Consider the following 25,735-nt stretch of genomic DNA (forward strand, 5'->3'; position numbering starts at 1 on the left):
GGACTTATGTTTTGTTTGATAGTGTCTTTGTACATTTGACTTATGGCACACAACAGTTTCACAGCATAAAGCACAAACAGCATGATCCTTTTGTTGTATGAATCCATATTCATGTGTCCAAAAGTCTTAAAATGAGCAGATATCAATTTTTGCCTTTTCTTGAGTCATTTTAAAAGATACCGGTTTATTACTTATTAACATCACCATGTATTTCCACCTCTTCTTGCTGAGTGACAACTTCCGGTCAACAAAGAGTAAATAAATAAGAACAGTACTCAACAACTTTCATTTTGAAGGTATGTGGCTGAACTCAGTTCTGATCAACATTAATTTTATCTCTGTAAAGCAGCAAGTATGGCTTTGCAGGTGAGTAATGTCGAGCAGAATAATTTTTAGCTGCTACTGTAACTAGTACATTTGTTATGATAACATCACTCAGCTATACTGTATCTGAGATAAGCTTCCTGAGGTGTTGCTTAGAACAAAGCTATCCTGCATCTACTAGCTATGGCTATGCCTAGATTCCTCTATCTCTTACTACCTATACTAGGCTAGGATGCCACCTTCAAACCATCAAGCTACTGGAACTTCACCCTGCTCCAAGCAGTAATGTGCTCTGCCCCAGTTAAGTACATTTTACCTGTTTTTTTGTTTTTATCTGACTGCTCTGCCCTGATTAAGTACATTTTTACCTGTTTTTTAATCTGATTGTCCCATTATAAAACTGTAAGTGCTTTACTTGATTTTCAAAAAGCTACCATTCTTGGATCATCTCTGTTGCTGAAGTTATCTCATCTTGTGAGCAACTAAATGTGAAGTGATGTACTTCAACTTTGCTAACTGCTGAGCGGCTGTAGCTGTTTGCATTCCACATTGTCATTTAAAGCAGTAAAAATGTTTAAAGCACACAGGGCAACCTCTGTGGTCTATGAAATATACTGTGTTATGAGTGCAAGGTGTTGAATATTCTTGACTATTATAATTTGATGTACAGCTGTTAGAAATATTTAATTATTTAATCTGGGTTCTGGAAAGCAGTATCCTTTATGACACTCATTCACTCCAATCGCATACCCACACAGTCTCTTCCTGTTTCTTACATGCATTCACTCACTCACTCACTCTGATTGCACACTCACACAGTCTCTTCCTGTTTCATACATGCATTCACTCACTCACTCACTCACTCACTCACTCACTCACTCACTCACTCACTCACTCACTCACTCACTCACTCACTCACCCACTCACCCACTCACTCACTCACTCACTCACTCACTCACTCACTCACTCACTCACTCACTCACTCACTCACTCACTCACTCACTCACTCACTCACTCCGATCACACACCCACCCAGTCTTTTCCTGTCTTCTTTTTTCATACATGCATTCACCCAGTCACTCACTCTGATCACACAGCCATTGTCTCATCTATAATGCACTCACTCACTCACTCACTCACTCACTCACTCACTCACTCACTCACTCACTCACTCACTCACTCACTCACTCACTCACCCACACACTCTCTTCATTTTTCATGAATGCATTCACTCAGTCACTCTCTCTGATCTCTCACTCACACACAGTCAGCATACCATTGAAAATTGCTCCACGTGCCACACTTGGCACACGAGTCATAAGTTGCCAACCCCTGCTCTAATCTGTCTAAAAAGGTTATATAGCAACAGGTCTTACATTCAGATGCATTTACTGAGCAAAAAGAATGAAATACTAATATCTGGCATTACTGAATGACTGTAATCATTTCTGATTTACAAGGGCAGTGACAAATTGGGATTGTTCTGTAAATTCAGGGACTCATAAGGGGTATGGGAATATGTTGTCTTTTTGGATCTGTGTATGTGTGCTGGAGAATGAATTAGTGGGGGGTGCCTGTGTTAACTTGATGCATCAGCTGCCCGCAGCGATTACTGCAAGGGCAGCAGAAAAAGACCTGTTATTGCTTACAGTAATCACTGAGTGATTCAGAGACATGCAGACTAGCTGATAATGAGGTCTAACAAGCTTTCTTTGTGGCAGCCTTACGCCTTGCAAATGGCTTGTCTGTGAATCCTGGCAACGTATTTAGAAACTGACATGCATATTAAATCCTAGCAGTTTGTCTGTGTTATGCTGTATTTATATTTGTGTTACACATCCTGCTAGGAGAGGATTTTTTTTTTATTTCAACCCTATACCTAATCAACAAACCTTCTCTCCATATTATTGCATTGATCTGTTCATCCTCCTTAGGGTTAGAACTCTATTTGCACATTTGCTCCCCTTGGAATGATAAGTATTGAAAATGGTGCTATTATCTGTGGTGAAGTCAAATTTAGCATTATCATTCCTCCGATTTTGCCTAGTTGATGCTTAAGGGGTTGGGTGTGCAATGGGAGCTGCATATTATTGACACTCATAAGCCTGCAGGTACTGCCTTCTCTCTTGAATACAATGTCTTCATTGGTTGACTGGTTTTCACCAAGAACCTCAAATACAAAACACTTTCCTGGCTATACAGCCCACCCCTCTGGCTCTGAGAGAGGAAAACTGGCTCAAACTCTTTTTTTCCTTCTCCATTTTCCTGTATTGTATCAAGGCTACTAATCATTTACAGATTGGCTGGGTTGCAGTCAGGGCTCTATGCCTCCATGCAAAAGAGCTGACTGCATGAAAGGAATTAATAATGACCTAAGCATGTGAAACTTTGTTTTCTATTTCATTGCCTTTGTCCCATTATTGTACTGATGTTTACTACTGCCTTATGTGGCTGCTTAATTATCTCTGTCATGATGTATAATGACTAGTAAACCCTTTTTGTATTTGCCAGTTGTTGCGGTTAAAATTAACTGACACATGGTGCCGCAATAATCAATGATTTTAAAGCTTATCATCCAGCATACTGTATTGATGCAGTCTTCACTGTCATCCATGAGAAGTGATCTTTTTATACTATATTTTGACCTACATCTAATAAGGATATTAAAAAGGCAAGACACTGCTTAGCACAGAAGCAGCCCATTGTGTGACTCACTTTTCTTTTTCCTGATTACAGCCATAATCTAAAGCTTTAACACGTACAATTTTGCTCTCTGGAGAAGCAGACCAATTTCTTAATCCTTATTTTTTCCCCAAGATTTTCACAGATTTGATGTTGCAAATGTTCAGTATCTCTTAAACCCCTTAGGACATAAATATCTTATTTAGATCATGCAGGTTCACTTCCTCGTGACATCAGAATATTTAACTTATATATTAGAATACTTCTGACAGTAGTCACCCTGTGAAACAATAAACATTAGCATCTTGACATTTTTTTTCATATTCTTCAGGACATCATTATTACACAACCGATTTATTACATTCTCTCTCCCTCTGTCCTTTCCCTATTTTAACTGAAAGTAAGATGTACTGTCTAGGCAATGTCACAGAAGAACAGCACTGTGACCTTTGTCACATAATGCATTATGCAGATTATAACATGCTGTGCTTCCTGTCCACCGAAGAGATGCCCACAGTCTCTGCAAAGCATGCTGAATGTGAGCCCAGCATGTTTCCGGCAGCAGTCTCTCTGGATTACATTCACGCTTTTTGCTACAAAGATTCTAAACCTATTTGCTGGCATATTGAGGCCACCAGTGATTTACACGTGTATCTCAGATTTGTTCAGAACTTAGTTCTGTAAGCCTTCTGTCAGCATGTTATTGTTGCCTTTATTCTGTGATATCGACACTATGAGAGTACAAATGAAAACTGAGAAGATAAATTGATTACATGGAAATTTTTTTTAAAAAAATGTTCTAAATCTGAGCTTCTCATGAGCAATACAGCACTAAAATGCTGTTGACATAGGTCAACAAATATAAACAGTAATTGTTAGCAGATGTGAAGTCTATGGACTGGATCATGCTGGACTCTTTCATACCATATCAAAAATTATCTGGCTGTATAGCTCAGAGGGTTACGCGGCTGAATCCTACTAAAAAAAGGACTAGGAGTCATTAATTATTGTTATGTTGTCAATCAGGGATCAATTTCTTCAGTCTCTATATATGCATTATATGACTAAGAAAATACCTAAGACGCTGTGTTTTCCAGAGTCCTTTCTTAAAAGAGACATGTATGCTTAACAGATTGGCATGAATGCACAAGGCAGCAGACTCTGATATTCCTGTCTCATTTCAGTATAACTGTGTTTTTCATTTTAGGTTCATAGGTTCATAGGATCATACTAGGCTATCTGCCCAAGGGCATTTATAAGCCTAGCCTATAGTTATGTGGCTTTCGCCACCCCTTTAGTTTGAATAAAACTATGCCTATTATTTTGCTGTGCCTCTGTCAAGCAGTGACACTGAAGTAATCCCTGGGGTATATCTGCGATCTCCCATCCATTGGTCAAGATTCCTCTTGAACAAGGCCAGCGAGGTGCTCTGCCTCACATGTACCGGGATTTTGTTCCACAGCATAGGGAGTCTCTGGGTGATGAATCTGTCCCTCCAGCACGTTCTATTAATAACCGTGTCAAGGTTTAAGTCCCCACCCTTGTGGTTCTGAGGGATCTAGATTTTTGAGGTGAAGCATATTCATCAAATCTGGGTTTGACATGGCCTTATATGTCAGGCACAGGTCACCTCTGAGCAAGCGGTATGAGACTGAATAGAGCTGGAGTTCTTTCAGTCGGGCAGCATAAGACATATTTTTGAGACCCTTTATCCTTTTGGTGAGGAACTTTTGGGGCCTTTCCAGCTGCTGCAGGTGTCGGGTCAGATACATTCTGAATGGGGCATTGTACTCAATCATAGGTCTAATGAGTGATGAGTACAGGGGGACGATGACCTCCCTTGATCTAGATGTGAATCCCTTCATGATCAGGTGGGCAATGTAGAAGGTTTTCCTAACTACTTTAGCAACATGAGTGTCAAACGAAGGGCTACTGTCAACCTGGGTCCCCAGATCCCTGATGACTTCTTCTGTGCTCAGTGGATTGCCACCTATATGGTAGCTAGGGGTAACCTTGTTTTTCCCGAAGGGTATGACTATGCATTTCTTGGCGTTTAACTTTAGGCCATGGCTCTGGCACCAGTTATCCGTTTCTGTGAGGCCCTTCTGAAGGATATCTGTGTCAGATGTGTTTTCGACTATGGCGCCCAGTTTGCAGTCATCTGCAAACTTTGTCAGCCATAACCCTCCTGTGTTTGCTTGTACTTCAGAAAAGTAGATGCTGAACAAGAGTGGATGAGCCCTGTGGGACACCACTTGTGACAGGCTTTGAGTCTGACATGGCTCCAGCAACTCTGACCCTGTGGTTTCTGTCACTTAGCCAGTTTGCAACCCATCTTGTGATGTATGGGTTTACATTCAAGCTGATGAGTTTTTCGATGATACCCGAGTGGGGTATTGTGTCGAAGGCCTTTGCCAGGTCGAGGTAGGCTGTATGGACTGCCTTTCCCTCATCAATGGCCTTGGTGACTGTCTCAAAAAAGTCAACCAAGTTTAAAAGGCATGATCTGCCTTTGACAAAGCCAAACTGGGTTGGATCCAAAGTCTGCAAGTTCCCTATGTCTTTATTTATGAGTTCCATTATGATCCTCTCCATGGTTTTGCAGATAAGGCTTGTCAAGCTAATGGGACGGTAATTTCCAGGGTCGGTGGAGGCACCGCCCTTGTGAAGTGGGACCCACAGTCGCCGTGCGCCACTCCTTGGGTACGTATCCTGAAGTGAGGCTAAGATTAAACAGCTGTCCTAACTGCGGGTTTAATTCCTCATTGAGTTCATGGAGCACACAGCCGGGGACACCATCCGGTCCCATGGATGCTGTGTTTTCTGCCTTGGAGAGAGCAGTTCTCACCTGGGCGTTGGAGATGTTTGGGGGGCTACAATCCTCTGGTATAGATATCTCTCCTTTTGGGGGGGAGGGGGGGAGAAGTTTGCACTGAACCTGTCAGACAGTATGTTGGCAATGTGTGTAGGTTCAGTAATCTTCACACCATTTTGAACTAATTCTGAGCATATCTGGGAGTTTCCTCCTAGGTTTCTAACATAGCTAAAGAAGGCCTTATGATTGTCTTTTGAGTCCTTGGCGATTTTTCTCTCAAAATTTGCCTTGGATGATTTTATGAGAGCTCTTAGTTTTTTACTTATAATGATTAAAGGTGTCTTACCTTTCAAGAATTTTGCTCTATCTTGTAGTAGCTTCCTCCTTTTGTTGTAGAGCTTGTTTATGGCTGGGGTCCACCAGACTGGACGCTTGCCTTTGGTACAAAGAGTCTTAGTTTTGTTTGGGATTGCCTGATCCATACAGTCCTGTAGGTGCTGGTAGAAGGCATTTGTAAGTGATTCAGCGGTTTGAGTAATGTTTACCACTGGCTCAGGGGCCTTAAAGGAGATCACACTAGTTTTTAGAAGTGTGAAGTCGGCTTTTGAGAAGTTTTTCACTGTGGTCTTTTATTTCAGGTGGGGGCGGGATGAGGACCTCCAGCGAGATTAGTTTATGATCTGATCTCACCAGTGAGGGTATACTTCGGTGTTGAACATTGTGATCCCATGTTCGTGATGATGAGATCAAGTATGTTTTCTCCTCTTGTGGGGATGGTGACTAGTTGTTCCATGGCATTTGAGTTTATGAACTCCAGGAACCTTTGGGCTAGAGTGTTTGGGCTTGAGTAGTGTTCCCAGTCTATATTAGGGTAGTTGAAGTCGCCTAGTATGATGGTGTTTGGAGATACATTTATCCCCTCCAATGTTTTCAGGAAGGCCATGTGAGGTTCCTGAGTTTGAGAGGGTGGCCTGTAACATGCTACAAATTGCAGAGCAGTCTTGCCTATGGTTAATTGCACCTGGATGGTCTCCGATGCATCATGCGTTGCCACCAACCTTGAGGTGTGGGTGTCCTTTATGAATATGGACACCCCCCCTCCTTTCTTGGTGTTGTCCGGATTTTGGGGCCAGAACGCATGATATGAGGTGAAACCTGATAGTGCTGGGGTGCTCTCAGGAGACTTGAACCAGGTTTCTGTCACAGCACAGACATCGATGTTCTCCATACTGAGAAGGGCCTCGAGTGCGTGCATCTTGAGATTGAGACTTTTGGCATTGAGCAGCATTACCCTTAGTTTTTTCCTTTTTGTGTTCTAGGGTGGTAGGTTTAGAATTTGAGCCTTGCCTAAAAACGGCACTATGGGGGTGGCAAGAGCCTTTGCCAATATCCGGAAGCCTAGGGGTGACAGGTGCAAGCCGTCCCTTGCGAAGCAGCGTGGCTTGTCCAGCATGTCATCCCAGGCAGACAGACATTGGATCCCCTTTGAATGACACCAGAATTTAAGCCAATTATTAAAGCTGATCATCTTATCACTGTATTCTGGCATCATTCTAGGTGAAGGTAGGATACTGCTCAAGGTCAGGGTCATACCTGCCTGGGCTACATAATCAGAGAGCTCCTCAATGTCTCTTTTCATGTAGTCCAAGGAGGTACGTCTCAGGTCGTTGACACCAGCGTGGACAATGACTGATTCATACTTTTACCTGCTGTTGAGAGACCTGAGTGCTTGCGTTATGTGGCAGATTCTAGCGCCCGACAAGCAGCTTACTGTGACCTTCTCCTTACTCAGTCTGGTGAGCAGGACGTCAGTGTGTCTGACTATGGAGTCACCTATGACAAGTATGTTTGGTGTTGTATTTGGCCTTAAGGGCAGTGACTGCTTTGCACACTGATTTTGTTGTTTATGTGTTGTTTGTGTGGTGTATTGAGTTTGCAGTTGCTTGGGTGTCTGCTTTGGAGGCCTCTGCTGTTTAGGTAAATTTTTACTCAGAGCCTCCGAGTATGTCTTAGTGTGTTTATGTGTTTGATTCAGTGGTGTGCTTGAGTTATGTGAGACTGGTATTGTGGTGTGTGTAGTTGCCTTCTCCTCCTGCCTGGTCTTGCCAGTCCTGAGTTGAGAGAGCTCAGCCTCCAGTCTGGCTAAATAGCTGCATCTCTCACAAGTGTTAATATTACGTGGGAGGAGGAGAGGGTTGTCCGTGTACATGAGGCAATTGTAACATTGTCTCAGAATTCCTAGATTCACCAACTGGGCAGGAGAGGACGCCAGCATCTGACCCTTCGACATGCTAGAAAGAATTATGAGTTGGTATGAGACAGAAAAGTAGCGGACTTAGCAGGGAAGTGGGCACTCCTGGGGGGTTTTGCTAGTGAGAGATTTGTATAATATAGGAGTGCTTGACCTGCAAAGAGAATGCTTATAAGACAAGGGATATGCTTATAAGACAAGTGCTGAGCTTTTTGAGAAGAAAAAGCTATTTGGAACAAGTGCTGCACTTTTTAGTGAAGGTGTAAACTGTTTAGGTTCTTAACAGAGCAGTTCTAAGGGAAAAATTGAAGAACAGACTTTCTGGAGCCAGAAAGAGTTTAACCTTGTTTAACCAGCGCTGCCCGATGCTGCTCTAGTGGCAACTCCGCGCTAAATCGCGCTAAAGCACGTTAAAGCGTGCTTGATAGCAAGGGCTGGAAAGAAGCAGGAATAGACCCAAAACGGACAATAAAACTACAGTTTCAAGTCAGTAACCACCTCTACGGGGGGCAGGGAAGCTGCTCAATGTTATTCACTGCCACTGATCAACACAGAGACCCTCCTTCAGCCCAAGCAAAAATGGCCTCACAGAAACTTTCAAACAGTTCAGGAACAGCAAGCCTGTAACTGAACTTTTTTAACTCTCAGAAAAGTGGGGAAAAAGCAAGATTTTTTTTTTGTTTTTGTCCTCTACAGAGATAGCAGAGGTTCACAAGTAATATCAAGTTATAACAGTGCAGTAAATGACCCCACACAAGAGTGCTAGGTCAAGGACAGAAAATATGCAAGTTTTAAGAAAAAAACGATTTAAAATTAAGTGCAAACAGGAAATTCAGCAAACAGCTTTTGGTTGTGCTCTAAATACAGCTACTAATACAGAAATCAAGTTTAACAAGCCAGAAAATTCTCAAGCTAGGCAGCTATGCAGAAAAACTTAGCAAATAAACAGAGAAAAAATACTTAAAAATCTCAAAAGTGGCTCCCTTCTTCTCTCAGCGTTTTTTCCTCTTGGAGGGGGCTTCACCAAGAGCCAACAAGCCTGAAAAGATGCCCAAACCATGAGACAACTAGGTTTTAAGAGAGGAAGATGAAGGAGTTTTGGAAATGACCCCTAGTGGCCAATAAAACTACAGTTTCAAGTCAGTAACCACCTCTATGGGGTGCAGGGAAGCTGCTCAATGTTATTCATTGCCACTGATCAACACAGAGACCCTCCTTCAGCCCAAGCAAAAATGGCCTCACAGAAACTTTCAAACAGTTCAGGAACAGCAAGCCTGTAACTGAACTTTTTTAACTCTCAGAAAAGTGGGGAAAAAAGCAAGATTTTTTTTTTTTTGTTTTTTACAGAGATAGCAGAGGTTCACAAGTAATATCAAGTTATAACAGTGCAGTAAATGACCCCACACAAGAGTGCTAGGTCAAGGACAGAAAATATGCAAGTTTTAAGAAAAAAACGATTTAAAATTAAGTGCAAACAGGAAATTCAGCAAACAGCTTTTGGTTGTGCTCTAAATACAGCTACTAATACAGAAATCAAGTTTAACAAGCCAGAAAATGCTCAAGCTAGGCAGCTATGCAGACAAACTTAGCAAATAAACAGAGAAAAAATACTTCAAAATTTCAAAAGTGGCTCCCTTCTTCTCTCAGTTTTTTTTCCTCTTGGAGGGTGCTTCACCAACAGCCAACAAGCCTGAAAAGATGCCCAAACCATGAGACAACTAGGTTTTAAGAGAGGAAGATGAAGGAGTTTTGGAAATGACCCCTAGTGGCCAATAAAACTACAGTTTCAAGTCAGTAACCACCTCTACGGGGGGCAGGGAAGGTGCTCAATGTTATTCACTGCCAATGATCAACACAGAGACCCTCCTTCAGCCCAAGCAAAAATGGCCTCACAGAAACTTTCAAACAGTTCAGGAACAGCAAGCCTGTACCTGAACTTTTTTAACTCTCAGAAAAGTGGGGAAAAAGCAAGATTTTTTTTTTTTTGTTTTTTACAGAGATAGCAGAGGTTTACAAGTAATATCAAGTTATAACAGTGCAGTAAATGACCCCACACAAGAGTGCTAGGTCAAGGACAGAAAATATGCAAGTTTTAAGAAAAAAACGATTTAAAATTAAGTGCAAACAGGAAATTCAGCAAACAGCTTTTGGTTGTGCTCTAAATACAGCTACTAATACAGAAATCAAGTTTAACAAGCCAGAAAATGCTCAAGCTAGGCAGCTATGCAGAAAAACTTAGCAAATAAACAGAGAAAAATACTTAAAAATCTCAAAAGTGGCTCCCTTCTTCTCTCAGCGTTTTTCCTCTTGGAGGTGCTTCACCAACAGCCAACAAGCCTGAAAGAAAAAACACCCAAACCATGAGGCAACTAGGTTTTAAAAGAGGAAGATGAAGGAGTTTTGGAAGTGACCCCTAGTGGCCAATAAAACTACAGTTTCAAGTCAGTAACCACCTCTACGGGGGCAGGGAAGCTGCTCAATGTTATTCACTGCCACTGATCAACACAGAGACCCTCCTTCAGCCCAAGCAAAAATGGCCTCACAGAAACTTTCAAACAGTTCAGGAACAGCAAGCCTGTAACTGAACTTTTTTAACTCTCAGAAAAGTGGGGAAAAAGCAAGATTTTTTTTTGTTTTTGTTTTTTACAGAGATAGCAGAGGTTCACAAGTAATACCAAGTTATAACAGTAAAGTAAATGACCCCACACAAGAGTGCTAGGTCAAGGACAGAAAATATGCAAGTTTTAAGAAAAAAACGATTTAAAATTAAGTGCAAACAGGAAATTCAGCAAACAGCTTTTGGTTGTGCTCTAAATACAGCTACTAATACAGAAATCAAGTTTAACAAGCCAGAAAATGCTCAAGCTAGGCAGCTATGCAGAAAAACTTAGCAAATAAACAGAGAAAAATACTTAAAAATCTCAAAAGTGGCTCCCTTCTTCTCTCAGCGTTTTTTCCTCTTGGAGGGTGCTTCACCAACAGCCAACAAGCCTGAAAAGACACCCAAACCATGAGGCAACTAGGTTTTAAGAGAGGAAGATGAAGGAGTTTTGGAAGTGACCCCTAGTGGCCAATAAAACTACAGTTTCAAGTCAGTAACCACCTCTACGGGGGGCAGGGAAGCTGCTCAATGTTATTCACTGCCACTGATCAACACAGAGACCCTCCTTCAGCCCAAGCAAAAATGGCCTCACAGAAACTTTCAAACAGTTCAGGAACAGCAAGCCTGTAACTGAACTTTTTTAACTCTCAGAAAAGTGGGGGGAAAAGCAAGATTTTTTTTTTGTTTTTGTTTTTTACAGAGATAGCAGAGGTTCACAAGTAATACCAAGTTATAACAGTAAAGTAAATGACCCCACACAAGAGTGCTAGGTCAAGGACAGAAAATATGCAAGTTTTAAGAAAAAAACGATTTAAAATTAAGTGCAAACAGGAAATTCAGCAAACAGCTTTTGGTTGTGCTCTAAATACAGCTACTAATACAGAAATCAAGTTTAACAAGCCAGAAAATGCTCAAGCTAGGCAGCTATGCAGGAAAAACTTAGCAAATAAACAGAGAAAAAATACTTAAAAATCTCAAAAGTGGCTCCCTTCTTCTCTCAGCATTTTTTCCTCTTGGAGGGTGCTTCACCAACAGCCAACAAGCCTGAAAAGACACCCAAACCATGAGGCAACTAGGTTTTAAGAGAGGAAGATGAAGGAGTTTTGGAAATGACCCCTAGTGGCCAATAAAACTACAGTTTCAAGTCAGTAACCACCTCTACGGGGGGCAGGGAAGCTGCTCAATGTTATTCACTGCCACTGATCAACACAGAGACCCTCCTTCAGCCCAAGCAAAAATGGCCTCACAGAAACTTTCAAACAGTTCAGGAACAGCAAGCCTGTAACTGAACTTTTTTAACTCTCAGAAAAGTGGGGAAAAAGCAAGATTTTTTTTGTTTGTTTTTTACAGAGATAGCAGAGGTTCACAAGTAATATCAAATTATAACAGTGCAGTAAATGACCCCACACAAGAGTGCTAGGTCAAGGACAGAAAATATGCAAGTTTTAAGAAAAAAACGATTTAAAATTAAGTGCAAACAGGAAATTCAGCAAACAGCTTTTGGTTGTGCTCTAAATACAGCTACTAATACAGAAATCAAGTTTAACAAGCCAGAAAATGCTCAAGCTAGGCAGCTATGCAGCAAAACTTAGCAAATAAACAGAGAAAAAATACTTAAAATCTCAAAAGTGGCTCCCTTCTTCTCTCAGCGTTTTTTCCTCTTGGAGGGTGCTACACCAGCAGCCAACAAGCCTGAAAAGACGCCCAAACCATGAGGCAACTAGGTTTTAAGAGAGGAAGATGAAGGAGTTTTGGAAATGACCCCTAGTGGCCAATAAAACTACAGTTTCAAGTCAGTAACCACCTCTACGGGGGGCAGGGAAGCTGCTCAATGTTATTCATTGCCACTGATCAACATAGAGACCCTCCTTCAGCCCAAGCAAAAATGGCCTCACAGAAACTTTCAAACAGTTCAGGAACAGCAAGCCTGTAATTGAACTTTTTTAACTCTCAGAAAAGTGGGGAAAAAAGCAAGATTTGTTATCTTCTTCACAAGCAAGAACTATTGAACTCTTATTAATAGTATTATGTTTACATTGGCTCTCTATTAAAATGTTGGCACTTGTAATGCCAAGTTCCGCCACACAGAAAAAAACAAAAAACAAAAAACAAAAAAAATTGCAGGAGAAGGGCAAATATCGAACAGCTGTCTTCTCCTTCAAACTTATTTTTGCAGGGGGGCAAGCATCCCTGCACCCCTGATGTGTGGGAAAGCCCCTCAACCCCCCAAACTTACATATATCAAGTCTGAGATCAACATACCTTGGAGAAAATGGAATAGTCTGAGAAATAGCCATCTTGTACTTGGTATATGTATATTTCAGGATTCACTGAAGCAGGTCACAACATTTCAAATGGTTACCAGCTAAATTATTATGCTGTAAAACTGAAGACATCAGTTTGAATCACATAATTTGTCAGCTATGACCTAGTGATACTAAACAAAATAATAAGAATTAATTGCTTTCCAAGTGGCTTTATCAAAACATGATTACTGTAGTTACTGAGACTGCCTGCCTAAATTAATAATAAAAAAATACTAAAATTTAGAAAATGAGGTATAAACCTTATGAAGTCATACTAGCTAAGAGGTAAAATACAAGTATTTGTTAAGCTACAAAAGTGTATTTGTGTGTGTGTGTGTGTGTGTGTGTGTGTGTGTGTGTGTGTGTGTGTGTGTGTGTGTGTGTGTGTGTGTGTGTGTGTGTGTGTATGTGCACGTGCGTATGTGCTCATATATGATTCTACTCTAGCACACTTTTCTTACTAGGGGGAACTCTACCTGAGTTGCATGTCGGACACTCTTCGATGTTGTGATCTTATGACTGTCTGTTGAACTGAACCATGTGATGGCAATATCAAGCCATTTGCAAGAAAGAAGTCTAGAATGCCCTCTCCTTCTTTATTCCTATTGCCCTACACATGTGGATCCAGTACCCAGGCAGTCCTCATATCCTGGTTTCTGTCTGTTCCAATATGAGCACTCATATCCCCCATTTTTAACACTAATTCATGTTGTCTTGCTTTATCTAGTAGGTCCTGAAACTGCTGCTTGACTGCACTCTTCCTTGCTATTAAAACTCTGATGCTGGGCACTAGTCTGTCCTTCTCCTGAGTTATGTACAGTGAATCCTAAACCAAGTGGCTTTGCTACACTACCCATCCATTTAATCTTCTACTTAGAGAGGACACCCAGCCTCATCCTTACCATCATGCCATCCACTTCCAAGCTATATCCTGTCAGCAAACTTGTACTGAGTATAGCAATCTTTAGCTCATGTCTGCCATGTTGATTGGTTTTATGGTTTTACATCCAGCTTTTGCTTAACTGAGCAATTCCAGGTAACCCAAGCTGGGCAACTGGATATGATTCCTTTTTTTTTATGACGGGCACTCACATAGACCTCTGGCATAGGTCAGGTCCTCAATCCACCTATCATTGATAAATACCCATGCCCATTTTTGGCAGCATTAGTCAATGTAACCAAATCACCTAAACCCAAGTTTTACACCATGAAGTGACTATTCTTGACATGGTGCACAGTCTATGATCCATGTTTTGCTGTCTAGAGGATATGTGCACTACAACTGATGCCTAAATTGGTTGGTCTATACAACTGTCCCCACTACAGGCATGATGAGAGTTTGTGGTGCTGCCAGAACTCTGTTCTTGTGTGAGTTTGGAGTGGAAACACCTAACATGTTTTTGGGAGGTGGTATTAACCTTGCAGAGACAAAGACAGAACATGCAAATTCCACACAGGCATTGGCCAGAGGTCAGGATCAAACCTTGTGCCTTGTACATCCCTTAAGCATTATGCCAACTGTGTCTCAAGTATATGTACACATACAAATACATATGTGTATATGCATATCTAGAGAGTGTACATGTGTCTGAATTTTTTTTTTACAAAATAATCTACTACATTTGTTTATGTCCCGCTTCTGTGTTATCTATTTGTTCACATCTATTTTCCCATTACCCTACTTTGCTTTGTTTTCATTCTTCATATTGTTCATACTTTATTCAGACATTTTACATTTTAAGCTTTTGCCTGAAACTTTTTCAGGATTTGTTTTCCAGGTTCTCTATATACAGTACTTACTGACCTTTTCAGGCACTGTATCCAGAGGTTACCCCAAATAATTCCTATCTGAGTAGGACTGTTTTGCAAAAAAAAATTGTATTGTAAATTACTCACAGCCACTCCCAAATTACCTTCTCTGTGTAGCATTCATACTACATTTGGACCTCAAGAAAAACAGTAATGTCATTTTTATGCCACAGCATTTAAAAAGAAAGAAAATCAGAATTTTACATAGTGATAAATAAATCTTTTAGGTCTGCTGTCGTACTAACATGTATATTTGTTTTTCATCACTTTTATACTTGCTGCCTTAAACAGAACTCAGATACTAATATTTTATGCTGAATGTTTTGAAAACTTTGCAGTTTGTTAATTCTACATAATTTTCTGACTTCAGTTGGACCCTTCCTACAAATGGCCACCCTTAATAATGCTTTCAGACATATCGTCTGTCAGCTACACATTATAAGTTGAATGCTCTAATGAGGATCACGTCAAAGTAATGAAATACATCTATCAAAAGGCAAGGACTGTGAAAGACAGAATGGAATGGTCCTGCTAGGATGAAAAGAGGTAACCATGAATACACTTAATGGTTGAGTATCGAAGGTGCAACACACCGATCCATGAGCATTAACACTGGAGAACATGTGCACCATCCTCACAGACCTCTAGTGTATTGTGCTGGGCTGTGACATGGCCAACCTGTCTTAAATTCTGCTACCAGATTTGACTGGAAAACAGTCCCACATTTGAGAAGTGACATCTTAACCACTTATGTTATAAATGAGTGCCAGTGCTAAATTAAAAGCTCTGTTTTGTACTGTGGTAATTTTGATCTGAAACTGATTAGCACCATCAGGTACCCAAGTCACTATTTGAACTCAGGTCATCTGGACCATAATAAGAGCTCTATTACTCTATACCACCAGTGCAGGCTGCTACTGCTGATGTTTCTAGTTTGTATTGCTATTGGTTATATAACGGTGTGAATTTTCTATTGTCCTGTGTGCTCTTGGGGTCTACTTTAAATCTGTCTTATTTGCAGATGCTAACACTCTGTTTTGTTGGGCTGCAAGCCTTAAATGGGTCTATATCAGTTAGTCAAATCATTTGTTCAGCTAAATGAACATTCACATCTGGGAATATGTTTCATAGGGAAAGGATAAAGTTGGCCAACATCAGGAAATGCCCTTCTTCCCATTGTAGTGCAGTCTCAGAGTTGGTATATATAAGTAGGGTGGTGGGGGGTACAGCCCCCACCTGTGTGGGTATGATATACTGCGGTGTATGTTATGCTGGGAATGTTGGTCAACTTTCTCCTTTCCATGTGAGATACATTTGCATATGTGAACATTCGTTTATTGAACGTTTGCTCTTTTTTTCATTGAAGAGCCGTTCGCTGAATTGCAGTTTTGACGAACTGATATAGACGTCCTTAAACTCTGCCTCTGGATATGACTGAAAAACTATCCCACAACATTTGAGAAGTAACCTTTTCTCCACTTATTTTACATATTAGTGATCAAGTGCTGATTTAAAATGAATAATTTTGCATCTTAAAAAGGTCTGGCTGCAACAAAAGTAGGGCCGACTTCTGCTGTTGTTTCTGGCTGGTGTTACTGTTGGCAGTGTAGCTGCAGAGACTTTTCACTGGCTTGTGTGTTCTTGTGGTCTGCCTCAAACTTGTAATGTTTGAGTCCACCACCACTGTATTGTGTTGGGCTGCGAAGAAACAGTCTATCTTGAACTCTGATATTGAATTTAACTGAAAAGCAGTCTCACAATATCTGGGAAGTGTTGCTCCTACTGCAGTTGTTTTGCAGAACATACAGTATAGTACTAGATGACATGTGATAGTAGTAAGTACTCATCTTGGTATCTGTCCTATTCCTTCAAGCCCCTATTCCCTGGACCAATTCAACTTGGCGATTACCTGCACCCTACTGCACCTGGCTATACTTGGTTTCAAGAGGTGGCAGTTGTGGCACCTTCTAATAGCTAGATAAGTTAGATTTAACTATGCTAATTATTTCTCCCTGCTGTGTATATTTCAGCTGTGACTAACTGATTGATTATAGCCATACTGTGTTGCATTTTTGTCTTGGTTGATTGTCTCACTGCCCTGCTACATTGCAGTCATGCTGTGATAGTATCATCATATCCTGTTATATTGCATACTTGCTGTGGCTTATTGTTTATTGCTCTGCTATAGTGCAGTCTTGCCATGATTGCACATCACACACATTGCTGCAGTGCTTCTACTTTTCTGCACTGGGTTATTACTGTGACATCCAAAGCTACTGTAGATGCCTTGAGGACTGCACTGTGCCATCTTTGTCTGTAGTACTTGACATCTCTTGTAACATTTTGCCTATTGTACTACCAACCTTATAGAATCTTGGGACATTTTTACCTGTTGCATTAAAAAACATATGAAATCTTAGAGACAGTTTGAGTCTATGGTGTTTAGAGTGCTGTTCTGTGGCAGCTGCACAGTCATACACTAATAACTTGTACTACATTGTTCATTGCATTGTACTATTTCTGCTTACTACTTAGTCACTCACTTGTTGTAGACTTATTAAATACTGTTGGGTTATTGTTCTGCTGCATCCAAGCCTGTTCTTCAGTTGATTATAGGTTCATAGGTTCATAGGTTGATACTAGACTATCTGCCCTAGGGCATTTACAAGCCTAGCCAGAGTGTGTTTGGTTTTCGCCACCCTTCTTAGATTAGTTGACTGTGCCTCTGTATAGTAGGTCACAGAATATAGCCCATTTAAGGTTAGTTTACCGTGCCTCTGTCTAGCAGTGACACAGAAGAGATCCCAGGGGTAAATTTACGATCTCCCATCCAAACGTCAAGATTCTTCTTGAAGAGGGTCATTGAGTGGCTCTGTCTGACATGGACTGGGATTTTGTTCCAGAGTGAGGGGAGCCTCTGGGATATGAATCTGTCCCTCCAGCATGTTCTATTTATTTCTGTGCTGAGGTTTAAGTAACTGGAGCGTGTAGTTCTGATAGATTTGGATTTCTTGAGGTGGAGCATGTCCATTAATTCTGGGTTGGACATGGCTTTATACGTTAGGCACAGATCGCCTCTGAGTAGGCGGTAAGCATCTGAGTAGAGCTGGAGTTTCTTTAGCCTAACTGTGTAGGACATCTGTTTGAGTCCCTTGATCCTCTTGGTGAGGTACTTTTGGGGTCTTTCTAGTTGTAGCAGGTGTCGGGTAAGGTACATCCAAAATGGAGCATTGTATTCAATTATGGGCCTGATGAGTGATGAGTAGAGGGACACAATGACCTCTCTTGATCTAGATGTGAACCCCTTCATGATAAGGTGGGCTATATAGAATGTCTTTCTAACCACTTTGGCAATGTGATTGTCAAAGGAGAGATTGCAATCTACTTGGGTCCCCAAATCCCTAATTACTTCTTCCGTACTTAATGGATTACCACCTATGTGGTAATTTGTGGGCACTTTGTTTTTACCAAAGGGGATGACTATGCACTTTTTGGCATTTAGCTTTAGGCCATGGCTCTGGCACCAGTTATCCATCTCTGTGAGACCTTTTGGAGGATGCTTGTGTCAGCGGCGAGTTGATTATGGCCCCAGTTTGCAGTCATCTGCAAACTTTGTCAGCCATAGTCCTCCTGTGTTAGCCTGTACCTCAGAGAAATATATACCGAACAAGAGAGGTCCCAGGACTGAGCCTTGTGGGACGCCACTTGTAACTGGTTTAGAGTCTGACATGGCACCTGCAATTCTGACCATGTGGGTTCTATCCCTAAGCCAGTTTGCAACCCATCTTGTGACATAGGGGTTGATATTTAAGCTGGTGAGCTTATTTATGATGCCTGAGTGGGGTATTGTGTCGAAGGCTTTTGCAAGGTCAAGGTAGGCTGTGTGGACTACCTTCCCTTCATCTATGGCCTTGGTGACTGTTTCAAAGAAATTGACCAGGTTCAAGAGGCAAGATCTGCCCTTAACAAAACCGAATTGGGTAGGATCCAGTGTTTGGAGGTTCCCAATGTCTTTGTTTATGAGTTCCATGATGATACGCTCCATAGCTTTGCAGACCAGGCTAGTTAGGCTTATAGGGCGATAGTTTCCGGGGTCCGTTGTGGCACCACCTTTATGGAGTGGGACCACTGTTGCTGTACGCCATTCTTTGGGTACATATCCTGTTGTAAGGCTGAGACTGAACAGTGATTTTAAGTGAGGGTTCAGTTCTTCTTGGAGCTCATGTAAAACACAGCCCGGGACACCGTCTGGTCCCAGTGATGCTGTGTTTTTTGCTTTGGAGAGGGCAGCTCTCACCTGTGCATCTGTGATGTCAGGGAGGCTACACTCTGTTGGGATAGTCATTTGCTCATTTGGGGGGGGATACTGGTTCAAAGATTATCTAGCAGGCCATCAGCAAGTAGTTCAATAGCAACAAACCCTTTCTCTTCTACTACTCATCACCTTAGGAGTTCCCCAAGGTTCTATCCTTGGCCCCCTCCTATTTACTCTCTTTACTAACAATCTCCATACATCAACCCTTCATGCATCTCTTGTACAGTATGCCGATGATTCTGCACTGATATGTGCAGATTCTTCTCAAAACAATCTACAATCAATAACTCAACAATCTTTCACTGCAGTAGAAGCTTGGCTAACTAATTCTCAACTTATTTTGAACCCCAACAAAACCAAGCTTATGCTTTTCTACCTTACCCTCCTTTAGCATTTCATCACTAAATAACACCATCATCTCTCCCACACAACACACAAAACTTTAAGGTGTAGAAATTGACAGTAGTTTGAAATTTGAGATCCACATTGCCCAAACGATTAAAAAAGTCCACAAAAAACTAGGTACACTTTATAGAAATAAAAATATTTCACTAATAACACAAAAGCCACTATAGATAAAACACATCTTATCTCAATTCTTATCTATACATCACCACTTCTCACAAACCTTAATAAATCAGATTTAGACAAATTAGAATCCTGATATAACAAAATTGCAAAATTTACTACTAATTACACCTCTAGGACATATCATTGCACTGACCTCAAACAACTGAATTGGCTAGAACTCCCCTCAACTATTAACTTATCACCAATTGTGCTTGGCACATAAGAGCCTCCACCAACCTGAACAAACACCAGCACTTCAAAACTTATTAACTCCTTACTCTAACAAACACGTACTTCACTTGAGTAGCAAACCCCTGTTAAATGTTACCAAAGCTAACAATAAATCAGGCAACTCCCGTTTCTCAAACCACACAGCTAAAATCTGGAATAGCTTACCATCATAAATTACATATAATACCAATTTATCTTGCTTCAAAATTACTCTTTAGTCTCACTTAACCAATACATAGCTATGCTCCTGTACAAATCCTGGATAAGAAAATAATTACAATGTAATGGCCTATTTACTCTAAACACATTTTCTCAAGGCAGTACTAATTCTTCACATAAATCAGATCACAGCTCACCTTTCTACATATTTCTACCTATTCTTATTACAATTTAAAGTGTGTTTTCAAGGACTATAGTAAAATAATTCTCCTTAAATTGCAATTATGTCTCAACATCTATACTCTACTGTATCTCCTCCTACTATAAGCTATCAGTCAATATAGATATCTGTGAAAACTGCTCACCCACTGATTCTTATTAATATCTGGTTTATACTCTAAGTCACTCATTTTCCTGATAGATTTCTTCATTTTGTTTTTTTTTTTTTAAGAATAACTCTCTATTTTCCTGTACAAGTCTATGTAGCAATGCCATTAATAAGAATATTTACATGCACATATTTTTATCCAATGTTATATGTTTAACACAAATGTCAAGTCATGTATATGTAAACCTTGTATTTGTAATTATAATTATTATTACATGTTAAATGTGGAGTTTTTCTCCCCGAGCCTCCACTGAAAAAGGATTTTCATCCAGTCAGACTTTCCCAATAATCAAATGTAAAATAAAATAATAATACATACCACATATAACTTCTCTTACTACCACTACAGACAAGAGTCATCAGAGTAACCACTCTGGTGTCATACAGGGGTAAAGCCCTCACTATAGCCCAGGCAACTGGAGTTCAATTAGTGGCTGGATGCGATAGGTGTGCCAGTCCTGGTGGGAGGGTGTTCATTGATGACGCTCCCTAAGGGGAGGCATGGTCCACAGCTCACACAAGCAGTACTTTTTTACACAAAAATTGGCCACAATATATGTAAATTAGTTCAGTGCTAAAAATAGTGGTCCCTGTCAAGAAACGTCTAATATTTATAAAGACTACCAAAAAAAAAATACAATGTTTTATCCTAAAGGGGCAACAATTCTGTGTGGGAGGGTTCCCCACTTGGGACTTATATGCCAAAAATGAAGCTAGAAGCTGATTACTGCTCCTGTGTGTCCTCTGAGCTGTTACTTCTCGAGGTAAGAAGAAAGCACTGAAGAATTCCCTCCACATTTCTGACCAATCAGCAGTCAGAGTGAAGTGTAGGAGGGAGGTGTGGCTTTGTAAAGCTGGATGGTTGTTGTATCCTGGGAAAGTTACAACCTATATAGCCTAAAGGCTACTGCGGCACTGAGGAATTTGAACATTTACTGTTCTGGCTAAATGAAGCTTGCACAACTGTACTTTCCAATTTCTCTCCTCTGTCACTTCTGTACTTCTTAATGCAAAATATCCACTCCATAACCCAAGTAATTACTTTTGAAGAGATACTGAAAGCACTCCTCAAGACCACAAATGCCATCGTTTTGGATTCAGAGAGCATGCCAGGCTATTTCCTAGTCAGTATGAAATGCTCCCTATCAGATCTCCTCCTTAAACTATGCAAATACAACATCTCCAGTGAATGCATACTAGAAGCCAGGAGCACAGCTGTAGTACTTCCTCCACACAAGGGAGGCCCATACCTGTCAGCCTCACCTGAATCATTTTTCAAGGTGATGGAACACATTAACATGTTCCTCATAAAGAGGAACATATTCATACAACCAATCTGGATTTGTGAAAGGTAAAGCATACCTATTAAACTTACCTGACTTGTATGAAAGAGTCACTGAAGCACTAAATGAAAGTAACTCCATGCACAAAGCTTACCTCAGTTTAGCAAAGACTTTTGACATTATACTGCTCTGTGGAATCTTTGACAAACTGGTCAGGCTAAGTATAAATCCACGTGTGTTACCTATTGGATTTCCACCTGTCTTATTGATAGATACCACTCTAATATGACACACTATCTTCCAAGAGAATTGTCACCAATGGTCTACCCCTGGCTTCAGTTCTGGGACCTTTTCTGTTTGGCATGTACTTCTCTGATGTCAAATTTGATATTAAAGATCTCTGGCTGACCATGCTCATAGATGACTGCAAGCTTGGAGCCTTCATCAACTCAGGTGAATACACTTAGATCCTCAAGAAGGCCTAACTCAAACAGATGTGTGAGTCTGGCTGATACTCTTAAGCTGAACACCAAGAATGTGGCATTGTACAGTTTTGGAAACTACCACCTACCATTTCATAGTGACTGTTACAGCTACTATTAAACAACTTCCTTAGAACAGACACTCTCATTAGATATGTAGGTACCCTACTGACCTTAGTGAAACATGAACTCTCCTTTGACAACATATCTGTGCTGTTAGGAAAGCCCTGTACTTGTTCCAGCTGAGAACTAAGGACATTACTTCTCATTCAGAAGAGGTTATCATTACTCTATACTTGTCCCTTATCAGGCCTATACTTAGAATGCAGTACACACTTTGGTATGTACCTATCTAAACACCTAATCATTAGAAAATCTCAGATATAAGCTCTCTAAAAGCCCTGTCTATTTTTTTCTATTTCATACTCTGCCCTAGGGGCTAATCTATGCCTGGTCTACAAAGCTGTAAATGACAGAGTTGTACTCAATCTCCTACATATCCATCAAACTGTTAGCTACATAAACGCAAGATCAAAGAACCTCAGTATATTTTTCACCATAATTAGAACTTTTGTTGGTGGAATTGATATCTCTCCTAAAGAATTTCCTACATCAACAACAGACTTCCTTTCTGTACAGCAAAGCACATCCCTTACTATCTTGAAATTTAAAATGGTGAATGGATGGGAAAGTGAACAGTTTTTCTATGCCTGCCACATTGTCTGTCGGACAATTAAGTCTCCCCTATCAAACTCAAGCCCCAATTTTCCCGGGTCTATAATACATCTTCGAATTTGTATAAGTTCGAATGATGTAATATCGAACCCAAAAGTCCGAAATGCAAAAATAGTGAAGCCACGGCACATCAAATTTTTTCCCAGGGAAAAAAATCGGTGGGCCGTTTTCAGGGCTTTGCTATTTCCTCCACTCTGGTGCAATCTTGGAGTTGGTATATTTAAGTAGGGGGTGTGGGAGGCCCCCCACTTTAGTTTTAGTTTAAGGTTTATGTTTTTTTTTTTTTGTTAGGGAACAGCGATTCTTTTCCCTGGGAAACAAATTGCTGTTTTGTGTGTTTGTTATTGTGCGGTTTCTGACTTTTGGGTTCGATATTACATCATTCGTACTTATACAAGTTCGATGATGTGCTATAAACCCCTTTTTTCCTAGGGGTGGGGGAATCCCCTCAGATATCTTAAGACGAGAACCATCTAAAGGGGCCATCATCTTAGAAGACATCATGGTGTATACCAGAATTTTAGAAGAAGCACCAATAACAATATTTTAGATGTAAGGCTTAAGCATTCCCTTTGGATACTGACATGGGCACCTATGGGACAAGTACACACCATTTATGCTCTTCTGTCAGTTTGTGTGTGCTTCTTTTCAGAAGTGGCTGGGTTGGGATCAACTGCACTTGCCAGGGTGGGACCCACTCCCCTCTTGCACAGGATGGACTTGCCAACTTTCTCAGCTGTGCTATCAAGCATCCAAGCCACTAGTCAAACTCAGGTCACCTGGCTGTAGTCAGGACTTTAACTTTCTGCACCACCTGTGCAACAGGAAAGGGCAAATTTACCCCAGGCCTAGTTATCCCATCCTTCATGGATGGGGGAGGAGTAGCTAGTTGGCTGCACCAGCAAGACTTGCAGTGGTTAAGTTTAAAATGGCCTAATTGATCTATCATCAACAACAACATATGAACCTATGACATATGTATCAGAATGTGTGTGAAGATGTCACACCTGAACTATGATTTGGAATCATAATAGTGGGAGTTTATGTACCCAACTGGTGTCTTGTGGAGGTCAGAATAGCATAGGCACGCTTTTGTACTGTATAGTATACACACCTGCATGCTGTAGTGCATTGGCAACAAGACCACTATCATTGATAGTTAGTGGGATTTCAGGCACCATTGTCATTAGTATTCCCATATCATCCATTAGACCAGTGCACTAGAGGGCCCTGCATGCCAACACTGCTCAGTAGGTTGATGTTTCATGCCTTCTTCTTTGAATTATCCTTCATATAATTAATCATGAATGTAATGACAGTACCTAGGAACAAGGATCATACCCACCTGATCTGTTGACCACCACATTCACTCACCAGTTATCATACTGGCCCTATTAGCATCCTTGCAAATTAGTCATGCCCCCTCGGTGTAGAAGGCATTGAGAGGCACCTTATTCTTTTTAACTGTGAAATTTGTCTCAATTTTGGATGTCACATTCATGTTCCCTTTGCTCATTCAAGCCTATAGTGCCTTTTTGCATACTTTCAGTTCTTGACTTATCAACTAATAATAATAAGTATTAAAAAGAGCAAAGAATTATTAAGAAAAGGAAACAAGATTTTTAGTCTGTGATGTCCTGCAATAGAGAAATTAATCCTTATTTGGCACTTATTATTCATATTTCCATATCTGTGTTCATATTTTCATAAATGAGAGACCTACATGCTATTGAGGGGTATGGTATGAAATGCCAGGGTAGGCGACAGGAAAATTAATTGTCCAGAACCATTTATATCACACTATACTGGAGATACTGCAAGCTGCTAGTTAGTAATTATGAAAATACGCAATATTTCCATATGTATTTAACACTTCAAAAACCAAGTGACTTACAAACTGTTACATGGCATTAGGTGAAACCTTAGATGTTGCTGAAGAAAACTGTCATTGATATTTGCACTGAAAGATGCACATCTTGAGAGATATTCAGTGCTATTTATATTGATAATTATATAATTAAGCACATTTTTATATATTTGTAAATATTTCAATAAACATGCTTTCAGAAAGGAATTTCTTGTTGCCATGTAAATGATTATGACTGGTCAACAATTTTTTTTCTAACAAAGTAAGTCTATCTTATGCATTTTCCAAGATGTGACAATTTCTATGTGAGAGTTTAGCGAAAAATATAACTCTGTGTTTGTGTGTATTATAATATATTTTTGAATTTATGGAAAGACTATGCACACACTGTTATTACTGTAAAGAGTACAACTTACTGATAACATTGCTATTTGTACAGTTTTGTTCATAAAATATTTACCTTATGCTTTTTAATTTGATTTTTCAGAACTGCTCTGGAATGCATTGATATGCGTAGACTTCTAGAGGTGTGACATTCCATACCACATAGGTATTAATGAGTTAGAGAAACATCAAAGTAGAACAATACCCATGAAAACACAAGACCTGATGTCATTTTCATTAATTCCTCAGCTGTTGGACTTGGATCTGATCCTAAGATCTGACTCGGACGGTTCTTCCAGTTTGTGGAACATGAAACACATGCGCCCCTCACTTTACCCACAATGCCCTAGTCATCTAACATTTGTCAGATCTTGTTTGCTGCCATAACATTCAGACGTGGTTGCTGTAAACTCTTGAGTGGGCTATTATAGTATTTTTTCAAGAATTAAGTTTCACTTATTATAATTCTATATTTTCTATATATCTTTTGCACTTTCCTCCCTTGTATAACTTTTAGGAAGGTATTTGTCAG

Source organism: Protopterus annectens, chromosome 7.part1 (assembly GCF_019279795.1).
Source record: "Protopterus annectens isolate FY-2018-M chromosome 7.part1, PAN1.0, whole genome shotgun sequence".
NCBI classification, from domain to species: Eukaryota; Metazoa; Chordata; order Ceratodontiformes; family Protopteridae; genus Protopterus; species Protopterus annectens.